The following is a 24417-nucleotide window of genomic DNA, read 5'->3' on the forward strand; positions in this document are numbered from 1 at the left end:
CACCCCAAAGGGACAAAATTCAAAACAAGGATGGCATCTACCTTTTCTTGACTAGTTAAAATATGGAAAATAATCTTTCCTGCAGCCAAGATTCAAATGAACAGTTCAGAATTCAATTCATCCTGGGTTTGAATTCCTGCTAAAGACAAAGACCCTTTGTAACAGTAAGCATTCGAATGGACTCCAGACAAAGTTTCCCTCTTTCTGATATGATGATTATGGGTCCATGTACCAGCCACCAGCAGATGATTTATACCAGATGCCAGGAACCACTCTGCTCATGGCAGCTGGTTCAACACATGGAACCCGACAATTCCAGCATCTAACATCACTAAGTCTATCCTTTCCTCCCCTGAATGACATGGCAGAGAACCCTTATCCTTCTCATTTTCAGGAACAGTTTGTCCTCTCTACCCACATCACAATAACCCAAAAGAATTTGTGCAACCCATCTGCCTTCTTTTTAGACTAATTTATGTATGCGTGCATCAGTGTGACACTCAGTGAGGGAAAACTTTACATATACATGTATATTTTTACATATAAATTGAACAGAATTAGAGCATTAGGATCCCAAACAAGGTGTGTTTCCCAAGTAAAAGAAGTCTTTAATATTTGGTTCTTAATATCCTAACCCAAAATTAAACAGATGCCACATCATATTAGAAGAAAAATAGTATTTTTGGTAGTTGCTGTGAAAACATTTTGCTTTTCTCATTTTTGTCTTCAGAGCAGATCAGCTATAAATTTGCCAACAGGTACAAACACATTCTTATGTACTTAACTAATTATGAAACCTGTGACAAAATGTGGGCATTAGTACATGAGGCACTGCAAATTCATTGGGGTTTAGGTTGCTTTGGTTTAGCTCAGTTTGCAGCTCAGTGTTGTAAGCCAACAATCGGATTAAACAAGGAAGGAAACTTTTCAAAGCATTGTGCTGATATACAGTGAAAAAGAAGGAAAATACTGAAAGAAGCTTTTAAACTCCTTACCTACTCTTCATCTTTATATGAAGAAGAGTACATTACTTTTCAAGGCCTTCTGCTGCCTTCAGGTATCCCACCTAAAAAGTGACATACTAATTGTTATGAGCAAAGGAAGCAGGCTCTTTTCCTGCTGCTTATCTGATTGTACAATTGGACAAATTCTATGAAACTTCATACATTAAATGGAAGAACTATACTGTTAACAGAACCCCTCTCTTTTTTTTCATAACTTCTTTACTTCTCTGAACACCAAAATCAAAGACTGAACAATCTATTTCAGCATTCACTGAATCCTTTAATTACCCAGACTACTTAATTCACTGTCCAAGATAGTCTTCGGAATAAGTGGACAACTGTTTTTCACCTAGGGGAGCACTTTCTGGTGGAGTAACATCACTGACAATCTAACCATGTTAGTGATTAAGTGATTCAGGCTTATATCATCTAGCCATTTGTCAGCCCTCTGTATTTCACAATTAAGTACAAAATTCTGAGTTTCCAGCCTGCATGAACTAGGCATATCCTATGCAAACTTTTCCAAAAGTTTGCATATTCTTAAAAATTCTAAATAGAATAAATTGCCAATGGAAAACTACTCAAAGACATCTGTTCTCCTATCGATTTATTCAACAACCTCCCATTAGCATGTACACCAAAGGGAGAATAGGCTCTGCAGAATGCAAGAAAAATGTGTTTCACTAACTAAATAAATTCCTTTATATATTGTGGCAAGACAAATAAATAAACCCAGAGATTTACAGACAGCCACCTTGGCTGACATTTCAGAAAGCTGGAGCCTTTAGCAATATTCTTTGCTTAACTCCATCCTAACAAAGCCCTATCTCTTCTCCCAAAACCTCATTTCTCAATTCTCCCCTGCTCTCCTCTTTCAGGCCCACTTCCCAGTTTCTTTCTCTTTTTCTTTCCAAGGTGTGATTGCTCTCTTTGCTCCCCAAAGTCTCCTTCTTGATTGTTTTCTCTGCTTTAATGAGTCCAAGGCTTCACTCTACTCCAGAAATTGCATTTACCCTTTTTGTTCCCAAGCACATCTGTCTCCTCCAAGCTTTCTCTCCCGTTCTGACCTTCCTGCACTTCAGGACTTTTTTTGCCAAGCTTATTTCCCCTCTGTCTCTCTAGCCTCTTTTTACTTCTCTATTTTTTTTTCTCCTCTTAGTGCAGTAAAACCATGCCACTATTTCCTCTTCTTTTACTTTCCCTTTAGCAGTGACAAAGTAAAACTTGAGAATTCAGATTAGTAAAATCAATAAAATAGAAGTCATTGTCCTGGTTTTTTTCAGCCTAATATGTAGAGCAAAGAAGGAAGATTTAAAAAACTGATCCAATCTGGACATGGCTAAAAACAACAGCAACTTTCAGGCTTCATCTGTGATATTTTATGCATAGAAATTCATATGGAAATGCCATTTGATATTAAACTTACATTTTCTAATCCAATAATGAAATATTCAGTACTGAATGTAGTAATACCTATTTATATAACTCAGATTTGATAACGTAATATTATTTACATGCTAATACCTAAATGACTCTTGTCCTATAGGTTTGCCATTTCTTTCATGCATCCTCTGGCATATGATAAAAATTTAAATTTCTACTGACTCTAAAATGAACATTATTTCTACCTTCACTGACAGACATTACTAAAAAAAAAATCTGTTAAGATTTTACTATTTTGATAAAAATTAACATTTTATGGGCTATTTGCAGATTACTTTAAATTTTACTTTCCATCTAACAAGGAAATTAATTTGTACCAGAGGAGAGGAGGTCCTTCCCTGTTCTCATTGATGCTAATAATTATTTAGCTAGTTGATTCACAGGAGACAGGATTAGAATGTAGGGCAACACAACAGATATTTCATATTTAAATTCATTAATTTCCTAGTGCTCTATGCTACTTTCCTTAGCCAAGCCAAACTCCTACTGACTTCCTGTATTAGGTCCATCTTTATTATTTAGCAGATTGACAGAACCGGAGTGGTACCATCTATTACTACTGGCAAATAACATTTGAATTCATCTTCCTCTTATTCACAGGATGACTCATTCTGTGTCATAACCACTTCATTTTTTATTTATGTAAGACGTACATTTTAACATCCCCTCTGAGACTCAATTATTTAATCTATTTTTGTCATTCTATTAATTTGCTTATTCAAGCCATTTTGCATTAATAATCAGTCTCCATTCTTCTTCATTATTTGGTATTATTTGGTATAATGGAGTGTGTGCCAACTATGACTTTTGGATAAAGCTTCTGGATGAGTGACACATTTACTGCTGAAAGTTAAAACATATAAAACTTCAGACAGCAAAAAAAGCAAGATATTTGTAGAAGTACTGTCTAGTTTTGAACATCATAATTGTGACTTGAGCCAAATTAGTAATAATAGTATGCTTTAGCCAGCTATTTGTCTCCATATAAGAAAGAAGAAAAAGTTATCCTAAATAAGTTAATACTGAGAATTAGAAATGTAGCTCTATTCAATTTCTGAAATACCCTGTAGGGTATTTCACAGGGAATGGGAGGTGTTTCTTTAGCAGAAGTCTTATTTATTAAGAGGCAAAATATTCTCCACCTTATTAATAAGTCAATATGTGTTGTTTACTTTTTCTGTAGGAATGTATTCTCATGAAAAGTGAAGAATGCTCAACTGTTTCAGACTTTTGCTTTGCATGTCTTGCATACGGTTTCCTGTAAACAACTGAACGCCAAGACAACTGTCAAAACTTTCCCACAGGCTCTATAGAAGTGGAAACAAAATGGGCTTCTTCCAAAAACCGCCCTGCCCATACTTCTCTGCTACCTGTGTGCATAACCAATTTGTCCCAACCTCAGGAAAAAGGTCAAGGTTAAATTTTTGTGCACTGTAGTCCACAAAATATTTTGCTTAATCAGACAGATTTTCTGAGTATTTTGGTCATGTAAGTCATGACAGTGGTACGCCAACCTCCTAGGCTTCATAGTTTGTGAAGAGTGCATGGAAAGTGTAGTTCTTGAAAGTCATTTCACAGAATGATAGAATCATTGGGACTGGAAGAAACTTCTGAATATTGTTTATTAATCCTCTAAAAATATTAGCTGTTCTCCCCTTACACACCATCCTTTTGGTTTGAGTAAGGTCAACTAAATCTCCTTGTTTGGTACTCTGTCCATGGGGGTTTGAATGTCTCCAAGAACAGAGACTCTGCAATCTCCGTGGGCAACTTCTTCCAGCCTTTGAACACACTCACACTGAAAACCTTTCTCTTATGTTTTACCTAAATATATTGTGTTTCGGTTTGTTTCCATGGCTTCCTATCTTTTAACAGGAAATCAGTAAGAAGAACCCAACTTTGTTCTCGCTCCTTCTCCCCCTTTTCCACTTTGAAAATATCTCTCTAAGACCTCTCTAGGTTTACCAATTCTAGTTCTCATCCACATGTCAGATGCTCCAGTCCCTAAATCATCTTCATACCCTTTATCAACATGCACAACAGTACCCTTTTGGTATATAGGGAAATCCAGAACTAGAGTGGAAAAAGGGAAAGGACCACTTCCCTCCATCTTCTGGAAATTATTTGGCTAATACAGCCCAGAACGTGGCAGGCCTTCTTTACCACAGGGCCACAATCTTAGCCCATGGTCCATTTGTCCACCAGAATCCTCAGGGCACAAAGTTATTTTCTGGAAAGCTGATTTCCAACTGGTTGGTCTCCAGCCAGTGTTGGTGAATGGGGCTATTCCTTTGTTCTGGTCCTGGCCAGGACAGGGCTGTATTTTGCAGTAGCCAAGAGAGGGAATGACCAGGACCCAGAAGTTATTCCAAACCACTCCAGGTGGGGAAGGTTCTCTCTTCTGGGGAGAAGGGGCTCCTTCCAGTGGGGTAAAGCATGGTAGAGGGAGCTGTGTGGTAGGCCTGTGAGAGCCAGAGGGAGCCGTAGGGGAGTGTGGCAGCAGGAGCTGTGTGGAATTGTCTATGGTCGGGTGTGGCTGCAGTGAGCAATAACATTTTCTTTTCTTCTGCCCTCTGTCACTAGCATTGTTGCTGTTACTGTTTGTTTACTAATTTCATTGCTGCTTCCAGTAAATTGCTCTTACCTCAGCCCGTGATCCTTACCTTTTGTGCCTACAATTCTCCTCTCCAGCCAACTGCAAGGAGCAAATAAGAGTCTTGGAGTGCTTTCAGTGGGAAAAATTAAGTTGGAGAACACTATTTCTAAACCATGAAGCTTCACAGGTACACAGGACTTTACATTTCTCTTTGTTATAAATAATGAGATTTCTGTTGACCCACTTCTCTAGCCTGTCAAAGCCTCTCTAAAAGGCAGCACAACCATTTAGTGTGTTAATCATTCTAATTTTGCATCATCCACGAACTTGCTGTGTGTGCACTCTGCCCCTTTATCCAGATCATAAGTGAAGAAGTTTAACAGTTTTTGCTCCACTATCCCAGTCTTGGAGCACACAAATCATGACTACCCTCCAGTACAGCTTCACACTGCTTCCCTTTGATCCCAGCAGTTCAGCCAGTCTTCAATCCACCTCACTACATCATCCAAACTCCACCTTTGTCTATGCAGATATTATAGGAGCTATTACAGGAGTGTTGAAAGCCTTATAAAAGTCAAAATAAAAAATATCAGCTGCTTTTTTTCATCCTTCTTGAAAACAGGAGTGTTTTTGCTGTCTGCCAGTCCTTGAGAATTTTGTCCAACTGCCATGACTTTTCAAAGGTTTTTTTAGAGCAGCCTTGCAATGACATTGAATGGCTACCTCAGCATTCTTAAATTATTATTTCCTCGGCAGTGTTACACCACATTTAGAAAACACTATCAAAGCATTCCTGTAGCTAACTTATACGTATATGTGGAAAACAAACCTTGAATTGTGTGACAGCTATGTTTTCTGATTTATGTTGCACAGGTAAAGAATATAAATCTACTTCAGGTGATTCTTGCACTAGCTATTCTTATCAAAGCCAGTAATTGCTTATTCTCCCTATTCTTCCCAAGATGATAAGAGCTGAGTTTAAATAACCTGATAACCTGAGTTTAAATAAATCATGAAACAAAAGCAGAATAAAGTTTATTTCACTGAAGAGGTGTCATTTATCTTAAATTGTTCATGGTGAGAAAGGATTAGCTATGTAAACAGTCAATGAGAAGAGACCTACTTGGCTGCTGCAGGTTAAAGAGGGAAAGGAAGTATTTGAATGTCATGTTAGCAGACTCTTATTTCTCCTACAAAAGGGTACACTTGGAAGGAATAGCTACTCATATCTGTGATGCTCATTATAAAATTGCTGGCCATTATTGGAGACTTCTGTTTGGCATCAGAAAGAGACGCTCATACACTTTATCTACAACAAGGTGTCAAATTCCAGCTAAGAGAATATATATATATTTTTTTTTTTCACACAAACATGTATGAATTAGCTGCCTAATTTAATACCTAATCCTTCATCATTAGCTTAATACATACATCTCAAAGGTATATGTACTGTGAGCAAACCCAAATATTTTTATCTAAGATATTAACAGTAATATCTTCAGCATAACTGATTTCCAGTTCTTGTATGCTTAGCCCATGTCACTGTTTCACATCCCTCTATATGCATTCATTTTCTGGCTGCTTCTGCAATTGGAGTTCAAAAACTCTTACCCACTTCTGGTCACACCAAAGGAATCAACCAAAGATACTCACAGTCTTTTAGGGAAATACATGTTATTTTCCCTGTTTTAATTCTGTTATTCCAGTAATCCAACACATTGTCCCACCATTGAGAAAACTGGCCTACTTTTGTTAATTATTGCATCTGCCTATAAATCAGCTTGCTCTGTAAGTTTTACCAGGCATACAATTTTTAGAATATCTCGGATAGCTCTCATAAAAGACTCAGACACACCATCAAGTTGCTTGACAAATTATTGTACAACACATGATCTTTGCCAGTTCACTCTGCCAGAAACAACGGGAAATTACTGTGACTTAGATCAGTCTGCAATAATAAACAACTAAAACTGAGACTCATTTCTGCTCATCTAGAGGCTAAGAAGACCCACTTAGATTTGCAATAGTTCAGCTGACAGAAGACATCATGTTAACACACCATAACTTGATTTGAAATCCAGGTTGACAGCATAGTAATGACTACAGTGAACCTTCAGCTGTGCACTGAGCATACAGGTCTAACATGTCTATTTGAAAGCCCTGCTTATTTTCATGTCTTCTGGAATATTTTGTGGGGGAGAAGATTTCATCCAAAGTCTTAAGCTAGAAACCAGAAACTAAACTAGTGACCTGGAGTGTCTTCTGAAGAGCAGAATAGTAAGATTGACAATATTAATCATGTATAGACACACATATAAGATCAGAAATGTACTGATGCCGTTTGGGTTTTGCCTTTTTTCTTTTAAATGTTCTCTGTATTCTTCACAACTATATTTATAACTCTGTCACCCATTGTATTAGTAGTTAGTTTTCCCAGTAATTTTCCATGGCCTTTCCTAAGCAGAAAGGCAGAACAAATTCCAGAGCTCCAAGCCCTGGGAGGTACAGAGCCCCAGTGCTATCTTGGTTCTTCCTGGGGACCAAGTCTTTGAGATACATTCTCATGGACAAAGTACAGCTAGTGCTGAAGGGAGTTCTCCGGATAAGGGGCTTGACCTGGGCGGGGAATTGCATCACCACTTGTCCTCCTAATTGGTGCTTTTATTCAATTATGTTAATTTCCTAAAACCTATAAATGTGTACTCATCCCTGTAGGGGTGGGCTTTTGTGGACATCTTCCTGTAACTGTCTTTGAAGGCCTTTGTTAAAGATCCTCTTTTATATTATCTCCTTGCCAAAATTACCTCAAGTTTCATTTCCAGACTGGGCAGAAAGGCAACAGTACAGTGGCTATTTATTGACTGAAGCTCCCCAAAACATTTGCTGTCCTTCTCCCAGTCCCCTTTTCTCCAGATGTTCAATGCAAATCTTTATGTCAACAAATTTTGACTTGACAGTGGGTTAATGGTTGGACTCAAAGATCTTCTCCAACCTAAAAGATTCTATGACTATTGAATTTTATTATCTCTGGGACCTTTCTGCATAACAGTATGTGTAAAGAGTTCCCCACAATGCAGCATATCCCATGCATGATCAAGATGTTACTAGCACAATGTAAGCTAACAAGCATAAAAAATGCATTGAAACATTTTAAAGTGAGAAATAGTTGTAAGTTTCAAGATCATTGTTTCCAGTTCAATTAATTTTGAATATTCTTTTACTAATTGGAGGGGATTCTAAAAGTATTAGAGCTCTTAAGTTCTGTTTGGCTAAAATTTCATGCAGTGGTACGTTAAATCTTTTCAGTGATCTCAGGATTAGCCTTAGCTTTCAAAGCTCATACAAAGGAAAGTCCTATAGTCCTTTCATCTGAGATGTTATTTTCTTTAGGATTATGAGATAATGCATCTGGAACAACATTCATTCATCCAGGTTTGTGGTTTAGTTGAAAGTCAGTCCAAATTCCTGTAATCGCAAGTGACATCTGGCTAAACATGCACTTGGGTCAAGTTTAGAACTCAGCCACTATAAAGGGCTGTGGTTAAGATAGCATGCTCAACTTGACACCTCCCAAAGAGTGGAATACACTCTCAGTCCACACCAACATAACAAGTTAAATTTACATTTTTAAAAATTTTTTTGTTTCTCGTAGCTCAACATTTTCTTTCAACAGCCTTCAAGACTTTTTTGTAAAAAAGATTTCTGGCATTTGTATGGTGCTTCCTACAAGAATTTAGGCTTGTTGTGTAGGCTTAAAACCTACATGTGGTGTACCTGATGTCTCCTAGTGCCAATCAAATTATAAACCAGTATTTCAGAGTGCTAACCAGTAGGTCCAAAGGCAAGAAGCAAGCTACAAAATCTGAACAGGCAATTTATGAAATGGAAAAAAAACCCCACTAGTTTGAAGGTAGAACACATAGCAGAATGTCTATAATTCAAAATCAACCAAAATTCCGCTGTACTTTGATCAAGTTGTAACAAAACTAGGGAGCTACTTATCTGCTTGCATCAGGTGTTTCAGATGAGACTTAGTGACAGGACTTAGCTTCTTTGATTCTCATTACCTATTTTCTGTAGGAATGCATACTGACCTTCTGTCATAATTATTTTCCTTGGTTCTGAATGAGAGACTGAATTTTATCCCATAGTTCCTTCAGGGCCTGGAACTGGTCAGTCTTGCTTACATTTTTAAGGGTTCAGAAAGAAAAATTACTCTTTCTGGATCAACAACTCTGATAAATCTCTTTCTGCATCTTACATCACTGTAGAATGGGCAATTTCAGTCCTCTCATTTAGCAATACTAAATCTAACACTGTTCTGTTGAGTAAAGGCCATAAGAAAAGTAAAGTAGATGACTATATCTGTCCAAAACGTATCTGTCCACAATGTTAAACTTTTATTGAATACCTATTCATGTTATATGGCAGAAGTTACACCCATGGCATTCAATGATTGGACAGCCCTCATAGCAAAAAAAAAAAAAAAAAAAAAAAAAAAAAAAAAAAAAAAAAAAAAAAAAAAAAAATAGTTTAATTAGAAGCAAAGGTTTTTTAAGAAAAGTCTCTTGTATACCTCATTCCACCAGAAGTTCATTATTACAAATCCTCAGTATGGTAGAGTGAGTAAACAGCAGTAAAAAGAAGAAATAATGCTAAAGGATGCAGACAATCCAAGAAAGTGCACATCAATAAAAGTGAAGAATAGCACATAACACAGGGGAATCAAAAAAACTTGTGGTGCACTGCAAATTATTCAGAAGGAGAAAAAAGGAAACGATAGGGCAAGAGAGAAGAGTGTCACAAACCCACTCTAGGAAGAGTAGAAAAGAAAATTAGATACATATTTTATTTAGATTTTGCTGGTGGGTAGGGGGATTGTAACATCTGACTCGAGTTTGGACAACTCCTAAGCTATTTCTCCACTTTTCTGCTTCTAAAAATCTGTTTTTCTTTTGAACATGTATATTTTTTATTCCTTGTATGCTCTCTACTGCTACTACTATTTTTTAAAGTGGCCCCTCTTTGTTATTGTATTTACAGCTCCATCCTACTCCTCCCCAGGGCACTTTTTTAACTGCCTCCTTTTCCCTTTGGCTCCAAACTGAAAGTAACACCTACACTGTTGATGGCTTGGTCATAGTCTCATAATTACCCCCAGCTGTTTGTCCAGGAGGCTTTCTTTCTGCAATTATAATTTGTTTGTACATTTTTCCATTGGTCAGACATGGAAAAGCCTGTAATCTGAAATAACTGCATAGTAATTCATGTATTAACCAGGTCATCTTCTGTTTACATATAATTTCCACTTAGCATTCTCTTACTTTCTCAAAGATAAGCCTCAAGTTCAACACTTTTTTTCATTAAGCATTTCCTAAAGGTTTTTCTGGGATTTGGTCCAGCACCCATTAATAACAGCTTTCAGTATATTAATATTTGGTCATACTGCAAATAGAGTTTCACATGGAATAAAGACTGCCCAGCCAGTGTCATTGAGAATCACAACTTTTTCCCCCCCCCAAACTGCTGTTCGAGTTCCTTGTATTGCTGGATGCAAACCAAACAGGTTTGTGAATGAAGCATTTCCAGAATTATATCTAATAGTCTTTGGAGTGATCCAGTCTACCATATGTAATGAATGGATAGAGTGATATAGAATACTTTAAACTGAAATTATACAGAAGTACACAACTTGAGTGAGTTAAAACTCTTCCCAGTAAAAATCAGGAGTTTACACAGAGTTAAATACCAACCACCCAACATTAAGGCCATGAACACATTCTTTAGCTGAAATTCTCTATCTTTTCTTGTCAGTATGATTAAAGGCTCAGATTCAATGTAACTGATGTCTAAGGAACTCTAATTTTCCTTTGATAAACTGACAAAATAGTAATTTCTTTACTCTTGATCCAAAGGGCACAATGTTACAATGGACTCCTTGTTTCACCAAAACGTGTGAAAATCTCTTCATATCTCCAGAGCCCTTTACTAGAAGCCACTACAATGCCCTGCCAGATACAGGGCTAGGGGCAGTGGATTAATCTGGAGCAATTAGCTATCAACACTTGGTAGTTTTTTCTGTGGTGGGAGAGAGGTATATGTATAATTTTCCATAAAGGTGACAGCAAATTAATAATTGATTCAGAGTCTAGGCGGAATAGAGAGAACATGAATTAAGTAGGAGAGCCCAAGGCCCTGCACATTAAGGATGTGTTCTCATAACTGGTGTTGGGGGAGTGTGAGGGAGTAGAGGAAGTGTTTGAATTTTGCATTCTACTAATTGCACTGTTTTGCCTCAAAGTCCTGTCACAATTGTCTGGACAGACACACAGCCAGTCTTAAAATATTTTGTGCAGAGTAGGGCTATACTGCTGCTACCATTATAAGAGAATTACAGGATCTGAAGTCTATAGCAGAAGTGAAAAATTGAGTTTATAATATGCCAGTGCTATAATGTAGAACCACTTTTTTACCCCTGTTCTGTATCTTCTCCATAAATGCATATATACTCCTGAAATGTTCATACCCACATTTTCTCTGGATGTGTAAATGGCACTTGCAACATCTGTATTTTAATTTGTTGCCTCTTATATTTTGTGCATTGCTCCATTTAAGAAGAAATATGACAGAAGTTGGGCTCAAAGGAATCCAACATGTCTGTACCATCACTGGAATGAAATGTCTCTTTCTCCTATCCCTTGTTCCCATTTTCATTGAAATTGGATGGAAGAAACAGTCCTAGTAGATTCAGCTTGTCAGCTATATTACTGGTAAAAATCTGTTTGGAAACCAGATTCCTCCACATGAAAATGTGTGTGTTAATTAGCCCCTTTTGTGTCAGCCTGCTTCTGAGCCAAGTCTGAAGAGTCATTTGAGGGCACCGAATGTCTGTTCTGAAGAGAGGCTTACGCGATTGAGAGTGTCATGACCACTTGAAAAACTTTCTTCAAGGATGAGAACTTTTCTGTTGGCAGCATGTTATCAGGAACATCTAGTCCACACCATCAAGGATTTTTCTGTTTATTTTAAAAACATGCAGACACTACAACTCCCTTTGGTTCTAGCGATACAGGGAATTGAGGGCAGAAGAAAAAATGCTCAGAGAGATTGATCTAATGAACTAAATGCAATTTATCATTAATAAATGCCTGGATTTAAGTACCACAAGCTTACCTATCCACTCCTGCTCCATCTGCAATGATTTTAATCACAGACCAAAGCCAAGAAACACAGCTATGACTTATGGATTTCAGTCCCTATTAAGAAAACTGGCAAGGATAAACTGAGGGGTGTTGGTCAATCTATTACCAGCAGAAAGAGTAAAGCACAAGGGTATCTGCATGATGCGTGCCCATTTTTATTAAAAGCCTGTACTTATATACATTCTCTTTTTGGCTTTTGTGGCAAATAAGGACCAATGTTTTCCAAACCCTCCTGATTTCACTGGCTGATACAAGGTCCCAATCCTCCAGACTGAACTGGAGTGAACAAGGCAAAATGAACCAATTTCCTAACAAACCCAGCAAGTTTCTTCATTCCCTTCCCCCACACTGAGTCCATGTATTCCCTTTATCTTTCCCACAACTCTTCTCTCAAAGAAGCTCAAGGGTTATTTTTTCTCATAACCACCCTAAACTACATTTCTGAGAGGACTTCCTTCCATTCTCAGCAATTTCAGAGGCTGCCAGAGGCTGCCCCTCTTCCCAGAAGTCACTCACAAAGTCAACAAGCAGTTTACCCTCTAACTGTTTTGATGTTGGCCTGCCTTCCAGCAATTCTCAGTTGGCACATAGTCTCCTGCAGACTATAATCAGCTTGGCACATGTTAAAACACCCATGCCAGGGCTATGGCCAGAACCAGTCAAGTCAACTGCTGTGCTGCAGTTACAGTTTGCCTTGTTACAGTTTCAGCAACATACTCAAGACCAGACTCTCTGACTGCCCACATTGTCTAGCACTTCACGTCTCCTTTATGTGAAACTGAGAGCATTGCAGCTTTAATGTCAAGAAATAAACCTTAAGAGAATTTTCCTCCAGCATGCTCTGAATTCCTTACACAACTTAGATGATCTGCATTCCTGCCAGCCCACCCCAGTATTCCAAAACATCACGCCTAACACAGCACAGCCCATCCTGCCCTCATCTCATATCAGACTGCTTAACCCCTGTAGCTCTACGTAAGATATGTCCTTTCCAAAGCCCTGCTGAACAGACCAAACTCACTGGCGGACATTTTTTCCCTTTGGAGAGAAGGTGTGACCATGACACTGGGACAAACAAAAGGAAGTGGAGTACATCATTTCCTGGGAGGGGAAATTCAGTGAATCAGATATCCAGGTCTACAGTCATGAGGATGCAGTTAAAGTCAGTGGAACATCTCTCCTGTCTACATGGCCACTGTTCCCTATGCAGGACATTCTGTTCACAGTCATATGCAGAAAATCTGATAAAAGATATTTTTTAATGGACAGTCAGTGGAGAATACAACGGTCTGCATGACAGAGAAGGCTAGGGGCACTCACTCTTTGCCCATTGCTCTTTCACAAAAACATAAGGCTGTTAGGGGATGAAATTTTTTTTCTTAAATACTTTGGAAAAAAACAACCTTGTCACTGCATGACTGGTATTTCAATTCTCTGGTTTTCCCTGAACTGCAAAATTTGCTAACACATAAAAACATCAAAATACGGCAGCCTATCAAGGGCCTAAACATGTTATAGTGCTTCTAAAAAAAGTCAGTACTTAATCTGACTGTGATTAATATGAGTAGTCTTTTTATATAGATTCTGTCTGTATTGGCAGAAATAATTTTATGCCTTTTGGGCAAAAGTGTTTTGTATTTAATAACAGAGAAAAAATGGCCTGTCTTTCAGATTTTACAATATTTTACAACTCCTTTATTCATGTAAGGCTAATAAAATCATCTTAAATTGTAAAACAGAAGTGGAATTGAGAAACAGAAGTGACTTTTACACTTGATAAAAAAAAAAAAAAAAAAGGGTTCTGCTGTTTGCAAAGAGACTATTACTTTGGCCTAATGCCCAATATATGTTGGTACAAATGGCATATCTCCCTTACCTTGCAAGAGCAGTATCCACCAAGGTCAAGGTCTTCCCTGTATTTGTATCAACAGTGGCAATCCATGCTCTCCCCACAGGCATTTTGAAGAGCTGAGTGATCCTTACAGCACTCTCCACACTGCCAGTCCACCTGCTTCACAGGCAATGCCCTTGTTCTTTGACTAAATTGGAGGAAATCCCAGCAGATGTATGGCACCTGTTCCATGTAGCTAAATTCCTTGTAGTCACCTCTTTGGGAAGGACAGGGGATACCGGCAAAGCAGGCCAAGAATGGCTAGCACCAGGGCAGAACAATACTGCTTTCCTTCTGGGCAGTAGGGTCAGCTCCTTTCTTGGAGCCTCCTGCTCCCTTCTTCACGCCTCTTCAATGCCATGACCAGTAGCACGCAGTCAGAGAAAGGCCAATGGCAATGTTTAAGGGCAGCAATGAGAAGGCTCCTTTGTGAAAAGCAGGGTGACGGATCAGAGTGTTTATGGCGTAGAGCAAAGAAAGGAGGAAGTATCCTTACAGGAGCTGACTGCATGCCAAGGACATCCTGTGAATGTGAACAGCAAGGCTGAAAGTCGTGTGGTCATCTCATGCAGTCACACGTTAATTGCGGTCTTGTGTACGTCCTCTGCCTCAGATGTCTTAATTGCAGGGATTCTCTGGAGCAATGCAGAGAAGAACATAACAGCAGGAATCTGGAACACATCGTGAACATCCTTCCTTCGTTGTCCTAGTGCAGGAGAATTTCTGGGCCATCATACCTGTTCCTGTTTCATGCAGGAATGAAAAGCCCTAGAAGAAGGTATTTCTTGTAGTCTACTGTAATAACTAAAGATATTTTTGAGCTACTACTGCAGCATAGACTTACATGTATAATGTTTCTCCACCTCCAAATTTGCAGATTCTTTTCTTTCCTGAGGATATATTCTTTAAGATAAATGTTTATTTAACATTAGTAACAAGCCTGGACATGTCTATTTATTATAAGTCTAATAAAATGTACCCTTCTTATTGATGAGGCATTAAATGTCAAGTTTATCTTGGATGACCCTTTGAAATGTAAGCAACTAATAAATAAATGTGTCTTTTTTTGTTGATATAGGTCACTTAATAGTACAGTTTATCAAAAGTCAGTCATTTAATGGTATACTTGAATCTGTGTGTGGTTTGCTTTCTTTTTTCTCTTTTGATACTTCTGGTATTAGCTCAGTTTCAGAGTTCCTACAAATTTACTGTAAAAGATCTGTTTGACAATGACAGAAGAAGTTGCCAGCCATGCCAATTATAGTGATTTTGTGGTGTGGGACTTTAGGCCACTGGGAACTAAAGATCCATGCCAGAAAAAAAAAAAGCTTTTCTAGGCATCTGTGTTTCTTTCACAATTGTATTCACATATCCAGTTCAAGCTATGGCTCAGTAGTATGTTATCTAAAGAAAGAGATTAGGTTCACATTAGGACTTTTCTGACTACTTGATATTAAGCAGGGATATAGAAGAATTTTTTTGTTGTTGTTGTTTTTGCCTAGAAAAGTAACATCTGGAACAAATAGAGTCTTTAACTGATTATCATTAACACAATTGTGTTGTGTTCTCAAAAAGCTATTAAAAAGTGTTAACACGGTTACATCATGAACTTCAGCTGGTTCTTATAACACACGATCAACTCATGCCAGACATGTACACATATGGATATTTAAAATACAGTATTGTAAGACAAGATTCTGAGAACATTTCCATTAATATTAGGATTACTTACCAGTTCAAGCAGTTGTTTTGAGGACAGATTTCGCTACCCATATAACTCTGAATAGTATTTAAGCTCACATGTAAACATGTTAATAGTTCTATGGGTAGTAAGGAAGCCAGCAACTACTGCGAATGAAGAGAAAATAATTTTTTTCCTTTTTGTCGAACCATTCTGTCTCACCTGTTATTCAAACAATGCTTTTTAAAAAGTGGCACACATGACAAAAAAAAAAAATCAAATATAGACTTCATTTTATTTTATTATGTCAGAATGTTAAAAATATCTCCCTGTATAAAGCCCAAGTGGAACATGACAGCTCTTTTCGCACTATGCACAGCTTGATGTTCCAGTGCAAGACAGGAAGGAGAATGAAAACCAGCCATCTGCAACTACAACGATAATATGGGGGACCTAGTACCTGTCATTAACACCTGCTTTTGGCATCAGTTAATGCCTTCACACCTTTAGGGAGTATAAAAGTGTTGGTTAAGCCATTTGTTTTTAGGAGACAAACCTCCTTGACAGAGCTTCCCAGCTGTATCATGAGAACACCCTGATTAGATTGTCACATACAGTAGTGAGATAGCCAAAGGCCATGTGCTTGCTGAGCTGTGAAAGCATTCCATGTGTTTAGAATGAAGATTGCTCTAGACTCCTCAGGTCACCTGAGAGCCAAGAAAACCCAGTAGCACTTAGCACATACAAGTAATTTGTACACAGTGCTCCTGGATCACATTGGATTTTTTGATGTGCGAGGTCATTAAATGGTTGCCTCCAGGAAGACTGAGGCACATAAAAACTCAGGAGGCTATTTCTCAGGCAATCTTTAGTCAGTGAGTTTCCTGTGACTACATAAGGACAGTGAAACGGAGGACTTCTGAGTTCCCCAGCAGAGATGTGCATTCTGAGCCTCAAGTCAAGACCTGACCACATTGTGAGACCTTCCCTGCTGTGATATCCAAAAAAAATGTGGTGACTGGGTTGTCTGCCCAGTGAAGTGTAGGCACAGCCCCCAAACTCAACACTGCTGGTAAGTCTGGCACTGAACAAAATACTGGTTTTCCAGACTTTGGGCACTACATGCCGTGTGCACCCACAGAGAAGCAATAATAATTTTACTATATAGTAATGAGATACCATTTTCATGGCAGGAGAAGTAAACTGTGAAGAAAAAAAGTGAGTTCCATGCTCAAAGACCAAGAAATTATATGCTTGCTATTCAGAAGGATGTTTTGCAAGCCTGGAAAGTGGTCTTGGAGATGCCAAATATGTGCTCATTCAGGTAGCCTTGAGTCCATACTTTTTGTCCTATTACCGAGCCACAGAGTATTTCCAAAAACATTCAATTTTCATTCAGGAAAAAGGCTGAACACACAGTGGAGGCTGATGAAAGGGTTCAGGTGCAACTGTATCTTATCATATCCTGCACTTTATTTTTCAACCATAAAATCCCATAATTTAATTCAGAGTGAAAGGGTTGTTATTTTTATGCAGTAACAATGTGATGGATTCTTATAATGGAAGAAATACTGGCAAAATAGGCAAATGTTTTTCCAGTAATGAACTGAACAGTAAGTTTACATGTCTTGCAATATGACTAGAATCATATATAACTATCGCAACAAAAAGTAGACAAAAAGCACATAGCATACTCTTTGTTTCCCTGTAAACAATGTTTCTGGAATTAGAGTAGAAGAAAATGATAAAATTTATCAGTAAATATTAGAATAAAAGAAACTTATTGCACCTATCAGAGTAATGTCATCTTCTGTAAAGTGTATCAAAAATATTTCTATAATTTTAAAAAATCAACTGATTCCAAGCCAATATGTTCCAATCTTGTAGAGTCCACAGTTCAAGTATTAGTACTGAATTTTAGGGCTTCTAATACTAGATAAAAATATTCCAAGCATACATGACACAAAGCTTCAAACAAAATTCAGTGTGCCTGTTAAAATTTGCTGGAGTTTGACAGGTTAATTCTGTACCTGCAGTCTTTATGCCAGCTCACATAACAATTGCCTTCACCCCTATACTGCAATGAAGAATGAAATACCATGTCGTCTTTCTGCAACCAGCACAAAACCACATCAGTGCTGAATTCTGCTCTGCCTTGTTAGCTGAAATGTGATCTTGTGTTCACAGCTGATCTGGCTCAGACTTGTGAATCTGAATGACCTCGTCCCATACAGATCCACTACAATGACTAAAGCCACATAAAAAAAAAAAAAAAAAAGGTCTGTTAAAATATGAATCATTCATCAAAAGACAGAAAAGTATAAAAAAATCCCAAATAAATACAAGCAAAATATAGGTAGATACTGTGCTTACACATATGCTTTCTTTTATGTATAAAAGGAAAAAAAGAATGGAAATAGAAACTTATAAAGAATGAGAAACTTTAAAATCAAATACTAAGCAAAGATTTTTGCTCCACCGATAAAATCTGCTACACAGCCTGCTAGGCTTTTAAAATTCCAGTGTCTTGAAACATTGATGATGTGTGATGATCTCAAAACTGCATCAATATTCAGTTCTTTACCATAATGCTGATGCTCTTGTCCATAAAAAAGGTTTTCAAAAAGTAACATTTTTTTAAAGAAGCAATAATAATCTTTGATATAGAAAATATCCTATGTAACAAGAAAAAAAAAAGCAAGAAAAATAAGGATTTAGGAAACTGAAATATGAGAGCTGTAAAGTAGACATAGAAACAGGAAAGGCCTGTTTAAACAGATAACACAGAATACAAAATAAATGTGCTCTCCTTCTCTTAATCTTTTGTGAGGAAAGCTAAAATTCCAAACAATGAAAGAAAATAGCTTAAGATTTATTTCTCTTCATCATTTAAACTTCTAGCTCATGATACTCCTCACAGGATTTGACCTTCTTTAACAAAGTTAAAACACGTGTTCTTACTTTCTTCTTTCTTTTTTTCATATAACAAAACCTTTATATTCATGATTCTTTGCTTTGTTGGCTTTTTTTTTTAAATCTAAAATTCTACATAACACTGAAGGAAAAGAGGTTGAACTATCACAGAAAGAATGCATAGGATTCAAAATGATTTTGCCAATCTTAAAGGGTAGTTACCACCTACTAGCACCAAAAGAAGTCCAGTTAGCACTGCAGGTGCTCATTACCACTGAAAAACACCCCAGCCAGTAACCTTGCCAGAAAGGGGTTTTTTTTTCTGCACAGGGGCAAGGTTCAACTCATAGGCAGGTTCAGAGACTCGAAAAAATGTCATGCTCATGAGTCTGTATGTAAAACCAGGACCTTATTCTATAAACCAGTCATGTCCATATTTAGACTAAGGATTAGTTAATAAATTGTTCCCTTACATCCTAAGTAATACATAAGCTAGGCACTGGTGTCTGCCACTTCTTGAGATGCAGTTCCCTTTCCAGTTACATTTCACTGTTTTTAGAAATGTTACTCCTCTTTTACTTAAGTTCAAATAACAGCCTTGCTTTTTTAAGCAGAATAGTAATGAAGCATAAACCTTTATCCTACCTGGTTGTACTTGTATTGTACAACAATCATTCCAGAAAAAGTTTTGTGAAGAAGGGCTTTGACAAGAACACTTGTGAATGGTGTCATACAAAAAAATAAGAAAATAAGTAAAAGGAAGCATCTGTTGGGAATTCTTCCAGCTGTGCTTAACACATTTGGAAGATGACAGAGACATAATATGTGCAAGGTTAACACAGTAGCTTGTCACTTCCTATAAACATACAGAAGTGTTCTTTCAGCCATGATAACGTTTTCCAAAAAAATACATAATATGGCTTGCTCTGCTTTCCCTCTATGAGTCTCAAAGTACTTAAAGTAACTATTATTCCTATCTCACAGAGAAAAACATGGAACTAGTTGGACAAACTATTCAAGTGGCTCAAAGGTAGAATTCAAAGGTAGAAATTATAATAAGAGCCAAGTTCAATGTAACCATATTTAAGATCTGTTAGAGATCAAAGGTGCGTTCTTGTTTTAATTCATTTACATACATGATGCCCTGAAGCCCAGAACCAGAAGTTTGCAAAATTGGTCTCAATGGCCTAAGCTGCCACTGCCTTTCAGAAAACCAAAAACCACATCCAATGGCAAAATAACATTATCAAAGCAAAGCAGATAAAAATAAAGGGTGTAAAATACATCAAACTTACTAAGCAGATATTGCTCAGAACCACAAAGTCCATGCACAAGTTAAGATCATTCTGCTCTAGTTCAATGTACTTCATATTTTAGGATGAAAATAGGGAAAAGAAATCAGAATTCATCACTTGATCAGTCAATTCTGTTCAAAATGGCAGTGAAGTCTATTACAGAGAAGCACTCATGCATCAGAGTGAATATAGCTTTTATTTGGAGCATCTTTGTCCTTCTGTGGGCTCTCTTTAGTACTTAAATTATTCAGTAGTTTCTTGATGAAAGCATAGTTGACCAAAATCTAAGAATCAGAATCAGATTAGGTTGTTTATGGGTCTGGGTTAATTTTTTTTCATTAGCTTTTAATGTTTTGTTCAAAATAAATCAGAGTATCACTATATCAATAAGCCAAACTAGAGGTGACTGATTTATCTGTAACTTCTATTTGAAGAAAATATACAGAAAAATGTCAGTGACAGAGCTCAGTATTTGAACGCGCAGAACATATTGGCTTCAGTCCACAAAACACTGTACAAATTAATGGGATAAGCCCCTTCTGAGTAGTAAATCATGAGAGTGAAGAGAAATGAACCCAGAAGAAATAGTTGTAAGACATAAAATAAGCACCAGATTAATTGCAAATTAAATAAATTTTAAATGGTCAAAGTAGATGTTCTTTTTTTTGTATAGAGACATCTTATTTCATCTCCAAATAGAGTTTGCTTTTAAGTAGAATAAGGAGTAGTTTCTGAACTGTCTAACTCATGCAAGTACTCTTCAGGCCAAGATAAAATAGATGGGCATTTTTGTCATTTTCTTAGAGTGTTTGCTTTGTATGGACATACACAACCTGCTTGTAATAAAATTTACAATATTCAGTTCGCTTTACAGTTTTTCCTAAGTCAGCAATTAAAAAAAAAAATCACACATAGTCATTGGCATTCATGTGTCTTACAGAAAAAGCAAAATAACATTAAACATATGTGCTAGACTCTATTTTATAAAAATCTATGAGCACAGATTTAGCCTTGGTGCTAATGATGACTCTGGAAAAAATTAATACGTCTGTACATTCCATCTAAATGTGGAAGAAACAGTCTAGGAAATTAAGGGACTATCTAAGGTTATGCATTCTTCTTTCTGTGACAGAGGCACTTAAATGAATCATAGAAATCACCCTTCATACATTGTATGTTAATGGTTACCCATCCCAATTCCCACTTATTTTACCTTCTTTCTATGAATGAAAGGATAGAGCTTATGCAGTCATATCTCCTAAATTTCTCTCTTTCCTAATTCTGACTTTTTGCTGCTTTTAGGAATAAGAAAGTAAGCAACTTTTTTGAGCAAAGATGACCTATTCAGTACTTAATATTGGGAAAGTGAGAGCAAGACTACAAACAGCTAAAACTGGGAATTTCCAGTTTAATGGAAAATTCTGGTATTTTGATTATTCCGAATCAGAACGAACTATTTCAAAAATTCCCACAAAGTAAAAATTTTAAAAGAAAATTCTTTCAAAAATGTTGAAACACATTTTGTTTGAGCTTTTTTAGTTTTATTTAATATTAATTTTCATATTTTGTTTTTTTGTTTTACAGTCATAACTACAGCTCATCTCATGACACAATTAATGTGTAACTTCCATGATATAGTATAATTTTTAAAATTTTAATTGTTCAAAGTTTGAACAATTATATCTAATAGTTGATGTATATTTCATTTGAGTAGGAAAATAAGATCAATATTTGGCTTTCTATTACTCTCAGCATGTTTGTTTCAGAAACCAAAGAAAACCCCATGTTAATATAAAGATATCAAAACAGTACCTACTTTAATTAATGCTATACATTAAAATTTGGAAGTAATTTTGTCTTAATCATCACAACATTTTCACCATACACCATCAGTTTACAAGTCCATGGATTAATTTTGAGCTGTTACTAATATCATTTTTTTTACACTGCTGCCTAGAAGCCATAATTCTGGACTTTCTCAGACATCCAACATGCTCTTGAAACACTAATGTTTTTCTTGATCAGCAAATACAAAGGATTTTAATTTATGTGGCCCTCTCTAAAACTTAATCATGAAGCTTGCACTCTCCTTGTTTTGCTCTAATGGTACTGTTTTTCATGGCACTGCTTTCTCCTTGGTGTCTCTTCAATAATGACAAAGCAATGACAGCTCAGTCTGCATGCCCTAGTCCTTCCCATCAAACTTGTTACTTGTATTTCAGCTAGTGATGATGCTGCTTAGGTCACCATTATAAAAGGCGTTTGAGGCGCTTTTTTTTAAAAAAAAAAAGTTCTTTAACTCAAATCAATTAGCAAAATTATTTTTTTTTTACTTCCCAACTTTTAATTTGATGAAAGGAATTTTCCACCATATACTTGACTAGTCACTAACTTCAACACACAATTCCATATTAATAAAATACTCTCCTTCATCTCTTCCTGCAAAGACAAACTTGTCTCGGCCATTTTATATAATGAAGAACAGCTGTTTGCCAGCCACTGTGTTTATTGCCTTCTTCCATCCTCTCCTAAACCATGCTCTATCACCTTCTCAGTGATATCTGTTATAGCGGTGATATCTGTTACAATGGTTCTATCTATTAGAGTGGTTCTGTCTTGGTTTTCTATTGGAAAACTTGTAATCCCAGTGTAAAAAACCAAACAGCTACAAATAATTGCATTTGGTAAGAGTGATCTAACAGAGAAGAATGCAAAACAAAGACACACTGGTTCAGGTGTTTTTAGGCATTGTGGCAATGTTCCTACCTCTTAAGAAAGGATTTAAGTAGGGACAATATATTAATTAGGATGATTGTGTATTTGTGTATTTGCTATCTTCTGTAAAACAGACTTGTCCCTGGAAAAACTGACACATGAGATCTATACCTTTAGAGCATATTAGTGAAATCATTGGAGTATTAAAGTAGAAAAGATGAGGGTCAGGGCACATAAATACCTGATTTTATCTCTCAGACATTTCATATATCTTTGTGGCTACTATAATATTGAAGGTTATACTTAAGAAGCCAAACAAGGATATATATACTATTACCTTTTAATGTAGAATAGCTACACAGTTTCCAATTAGAAACTTTTGTAAATACTTTGAAAGCTGCCATAAACACTGCAGTTTACAGATGCATTTTATTTAAGGGAACATTTACAACCAAGTAAGTGTGCAGTCATGCAGTACTTTATTCTAAGTAGTTTAAAAAGTTACTATATTTAACAAGGGAGAAATGAACCGATCTCCAATAGTTAACTGACTGCTATACTGACTAGAATACTATCACCAGCATAGAAACTATATTTTAGGAAACTAGTGATCCCCAGATCAGTGTGATCTAAGGGATGTTTAATTTTCTGTTTAAAAAAAAATGGAATAACTTCTTTGTGAAGAAAAGCACAGCACTAAGTCTAAAAATTCCTAATGGAAACCTTCCTTGAATCTCTTTTCCTGCCTTTTCACAACAGCACTTTGAAACAAGAACCAAAAGAAAGTGAAGTGCTACAGAACCTTAGGCTGGTCAGGTGTGTTGAGAATGGCTCTGTGAAAGGAACCAGCATTAGCAGTTGTTTAGAGACACTGTGATTCTCTGATTGCCCTGACAGCCCAAAGCTGAATCTTTTGCTGCTTGCTGCTCTCATGACCAAGAGAGGCTTGCTGAAACCTAGGGAAAAGCAAGCAGTGAGGAGTGAGGAGAGCATTTGAAGCCCAGGCAGCAGAGAGGTTATGAAGGAGTATATTCCTTCTCTTATTTAGGAAGATAAAGGCAGGAGAGTGTGCACCCATCAGTAGTACAGCAAAAGGGGAAAAAAAAAAAAAAAAAGGTAAAAATTATCAGAGCTTTCTAATTTGTCTTCCCACATTTTTCTCTGAGGCTAGTGGAGTAAGTGATACATGTCCTGCGAGTTGCAGCAGGCTTCATCAAGGTATGTGCAGAATGGTGCCACCATTCAGAGACCTCTGAAATGCAGAGCGGAGAATATAACAGAGCAGAACATTAAAACACAGCACCTGCGCTACAAATGTGTATCAGAATACTTGAAATATTAGTATTATCTGAACTAAGCAAACTCACCTCAAAGCCCCCTGTGCTTCTGCCATTATGGCACATTAGAAGAAATCCCTCCCAAAGATGAATCAGCTTAGCTAACCATACACTGTTTAAAACTGCACAGAGCAGAGTATTAGCCAATCACAGAGGATACAAATAACTAAATGTGTCCTTTCTGCCTGGCAAGTACCCTATAGTTCAAGATGGATCTGAAAACTGACAACAGATCTGGGCCAACATGATCTCAATTGTTATTTTCAATAATAAAGTACAGCTAGCACCTCAGCATGCAACCCTCACTTAATGGAAGCAGACAGGGACAAAATGCAATGTT

The 24417-nt window shown here is 37.0% G+C and overlaps 1 protein-coding gene across 13 annotated transcripts in view; it reads right to left on the reverse strand.

The window, feature by feature from the left end:
- The window catches only part of PARPBP (PARP1 binding protein), a 289156-nt gene that overhangs the window by 134346 nt on the left and 130393 nt on the right, over positions 1-24417 (reverse strand). For 11 of the 13 annotated variants that reach the window (XR_008437136.1, XR_008437137.1, XR_008437132.1 and 8 more), the window contains one exon: positions 14122-14771. The gene's annotated coding sequence lies outside the window, so the exon portion shown is untranslated. Of the gene's footprint in view, positions 1-14121; positions 14772-14863; positions 14880-15899; positions 15985-24417 lie in introns of those variants that run through there. The other 2 variants (XR_008437142.1, XR_008437140.1) reach the window with 2 other exon arrangements.

The sequence above is a fragment of the Vidua macroura genome, chromosome 5 (genome assembly GCF_024509145.1).
Source record: "Vidua macroura isolate BioBank_ID:100142 chromosome 5, ASM2450914v1, whole genome shotgun sequence".
NCBI lineage: Eukaryota > Metazoa > Chordata > Aves > Passeriformes > Viduidae > Vidua > Vidua macroura.